Below are 4,300 nucleotides of genomic sequence, written 5' to 3' on the forward strand. Positions count from 1 at the left end.
AAATCCTTCTCTTGTCAACCTAGATTTTGTTCTTCCATTCAAAATATCCCTGTGTGAAAAAGGAGCTCCTGATGAAAAGCAACACTTGATTTAACATGTTTAGCTCCTTGGTAGACACAGCAAACACCTGCCAATAGAGACCCATATGATATACTGGAAATAATGTCTGTTTCTCCCTTTTTACTGATGTAATTAGGCTGACTTTAGGTGGATCTGCTCCTATTTTATATCAGTGTGATAAGTGAATTAGGCACAAAACAGTTATGCAACTTAAAAAGTGGTATAATTCTAGCATGGATTAAGCCCCCTGAATAATATGTTATGCGGTTATAATTTTTAACTCTTACAAATCAGTCAAGTGATATTTAAATCTTGTAGCTTAGAACAAAGAATAACAGAAGTAGGGACAATATATATTTGTACATAAAGTAGATATAAACTCCAGAGTCTGCCTCTCTCTAACCTGCATGCTCCATAAAACTGGCAGCCCCTCTTCACTTCTCAGCAGAGATTTAAGAGCAGAGATGGCATCATGGTTAGGTCTTGGCCTATACATGCCACAGTCGATTTACCAACATCTTATAAAGTAATATAAATCATAGAAATCAGAGGACTGTTGCAATCAATTATACTGTTGAAGGAACAGGGGTGCAGGATGGTCCAGGAATTAGAGCACTAGACTGGCATTTCTGAGACCTGCTACAAATGTCTCGTGATCTTGGGCAACTAAATCCATGGAGCTCCTTGGAGTGCCATCGAGAAGGAACCCTTTCCCACCAGTTTCACTTCATATGTGTCAAACCCTGAAATAAGGTGATAAAGTTATACTGAGCACTCTTCCAACTCCACTCGCAAGCATGCGGGGGGGTACAGTGACGTATGCCCCTGGGGTGCCTTCACTGCTCCTCTCCTAGATTAGAAAATGCAGAGCTTCCCCAGTAGCCAGGTGAGGCGCCCTTCTCAAAAGCCCAGCACAAGTTGTGTAGGCACCCCGAGTCTCTGTGCTGCACTTCTGCATCTATAAAGTGTAGCGGGGAGAAGTGCCCAGGCATCACAAGAGGGGGAACATATTAAGTGTCAAAGGCATAGAAATTAGCCTACATCTTTGATCCGTTTCTCTTTCACCAACTTGATATTTTACAAAACTCTGTGACTTTGCACTGAGTCGCCTAGGTAGGCATGCAAGTGAGGAAGACTAAGCTGAATTGCCCTGGAATTTGTATAAAAATGCAATTACTGGCATGCAAGGGCTAGAGGAGAGCCTTATGATTCATCTGACTGCAGTGACTGTCAATAGCAGGTAATGAGGGCTTGCTGCTCTTTGAAGAGTTTTGTCCTAATTGGGGTTTTGAATTAAAGGAAAAACTTCCTGCCTGAACTGGAAGTCACTGAGGAATTTGTGCTTGGATGATAACGTTATCTTGTAGCCAGGATGCTTCAGAATTTTATTTTCTATCAAGAATATACACAAATCCAGTTGTAGTGTGTCATTAGCACTAATGAAAAGGAGTTGCTTAGCCTGGTCGGGGGGGGGCAGATCACAGCAGTACTGCCACCGTTTCACTGCCCGCTCTAGATGGACAGCTGGATGCAAAGAAGCCCAAGAGGTATTCAGCAGCTGACTGCATGTGACACACGGGGCCTTCACAGCAGCCTCTCCAGCAGAAGCAGTGTTGAGGGGTCTTTGTCAGGTCAAAGGCAAGTTCAGTGAGTCCATGATAATCCACTGGCTACAAAGGAGAGGTGCACAGCAGACTACGTGCCCGAAATGCATGCTCCGTATCTTACCCCAAGAATATGGATGAAAGGAAGCTATCCCACGCAACCTCCAGGTTGATTGCCGTGAAGCCCATTCACTCCTTGGAATGAACTCCAGAAAGCCCTCCTTAGATCAGCAAAGCCTTCCAGAAAAATGGGGGCTGCATTACAATTCAGTCACTAGACAAACTTTGGAACGAGAGTCAGTGTGTGGTTTCAGCAAGCAGCAACGGAGCAGAGTGGTTTTGCACAGCTCTCACCAGAAATGACCCTGAACCAAGAGCCAAGATTCAGGTGCCACGAATTTTCCCTGCACTCAGAAAATTGCTGCCCTGTCACAGAAGAAATCTTCGAGCACACAGATTAGCCCAATATATACCTATATACCACATGAGATTGCGCAGAGGAGTGGCATGTGTGCAGTTACAGCTGTGATCATTCATGCTGACAACGACCAGGCTTACTTGCATTTAGTTCAGTGACAAAATTCCTACCGACTTCAGTGGAAGCATGATCGGCCGATCACAGGCAGTAGTTTTTTGGTAAGACTACATGAATGCGTTTTCAGGTAATAGATAAACACAGGATCATAATGCTGAAATGAAACCACCCAAGCCCACATCTCTGTTGTCTTTGTTATTAACCCTTCTTTGTAATTCCCACCTTGTTTGGGAAAATGCACGAAAAGTGAATTCTGAGCATTTAGCCAGGGATGGAAAATGTCCAACAGGTGTAACCCAGTCACTGGCGAGATCTGCCCACAGCAATATCTCCCTGAGCCCAGGGGTTGTCTCATTAATTCTCCATACCGAGTCACTCACCTCTGAGAATAAGATCTAGGGAGGTAGGTGTGAGTATGGTGCCTTCCCGCTGAGAACAGAGGCCTGCAACTTGTTGTATTTCTCCTAACATCTTGTTACACCTTTCAAGGGCTTTATTGAGGCTGCCATGGAAGGACCTTGTACTTTAAGCAGGAAATCTTTCCTATTTAGGAAATGGTGTAAGCGTGAACTTAACTTTATACTCTTGGTTTAGGAAACTCAGAAAGACTAATTCTAGCCTCATAAGCACTACTTTATATGTATTTCTGAAGGTCTATACCCTGGTAAAAAAAAAAAAAAAAAGATGTATGTATAAATCAGGCCTAGCATATCCTAGCATTTTAATAACCATTTCAAAAGCTTAATCGCCACGCAATATTCCACTCCACCTTTGCATGCTTATTCTCATCTCCCAGTTGAACATGTCCAATCTCAAGGAAGGCATATTGGGATGTAAAGGTCTTCCCAATAATTTTGGCTCCCGCCTGTTGATACCGGATTTTAGGAATCTAGTCCTTATACCTTTGTTCTGGGCAGGCACAACCCTCAAACTGACCACAACACCTGCCAGTTGATAATAGACAAATTTATTGCTACAGAGTAAGAACAAAAAATCAACAAGACAAACACCCAAGCAATTCTATGTCTACCAATCCTAGGGCTGTCATCCGAGTCAAAGTACATCTGGTCAGGATGCAGGCTCCACTCTGAGGCTCTCTCTTAGGTGTCAGTATTCTGGATTTGAGATGCCAAGGCACACAACCCCCCTCTAGTGTGGTGCATGGGACAGGCTGCTGGCATGCCCTCGGTCCATGGTGGCCTTGGGCACCCTTCTCAGGGGACAGGGATGGGGACCCCTCTCAGGGAGGATGAGGAGGGACAGGGAGGGATGGGACAAAGGGAGGAACCAGGAGGAAGAGGAGGGACAGGTGGGGCCATTTGTTAATCTCAAGTCTGCTTTAGTATTCTCCATCCCCATTGATGACCCCAGATGACTCTTCATCCGTGGGTCTCTCTGGGTGGCTGTCTCTCTGTGGTCACACGTCCATGAAGCCTTCCAGGCCTTCTCCTAATTTGGTCTGTTCCCTCAAAACCGGGACTTGTAGCTGGTGTCACTTAGAGCCTGGGAACCAAAAAAGTATGTACTGTCCTGTCCCATAACACGAACTGTGTCCTTGTCGTATTGAGGAATCCATCTGCTTTGAAGGCTGTGGTCTCGTGTTATGGCACGCCCCCCTTCATTCTCGGGCTGTGTCCATCTGTTGGCCTTGTGCTAGACAGCCAGTCTGCTTTCAGAGCCAGGAGAAGCTACATGTGCGTCCCCCAAGCTCTTTAGAAATCCATATAACTCCTGCTGCCCATATTGACCCCGTATAATACATATATCTATGCCTATAAGCCAGTTCCCAAAAACCAGGCCTTTAAATGCCATTTTTAAGTCAGCACCATCCTGCAAGATGCTGAACACCATCAACTGCTTCTGAAGCCAAAGAGGCTGGATGGGAGGACCCACAACAGAACCAGACCTAGCAGACAAAACCATTCAGCATCCATCAGAAGGGAATCAGTGCCATAGATAGTCAGGCCTTTGATGTGCACTAATTCAACAGTCAGTCTCAAATCGCTTGTAATTCCTCTGCCAGGCTGAAACCCGTTTAGAGGCATGCACATTTTAGCCTCCTTACCCACAATAGCAAAAGCAAAATACCAAAGTGGCAGAA

This window comes from Crocodylus siamensis, chromosome 6 (assembly GCF_052110815.1).
Source record: "Crocodylus siamensis isolate JL-2025a chromosome 6, ASM5211081v1, whole genome shotgun sequence".
Classification (NCBI taxonomy): domain Eukaryota; kingdom Metazoa; phylum Chordata; order Crocodylia; family Crocodylidae; genus Crocodylus; species Crocodylus siamensis.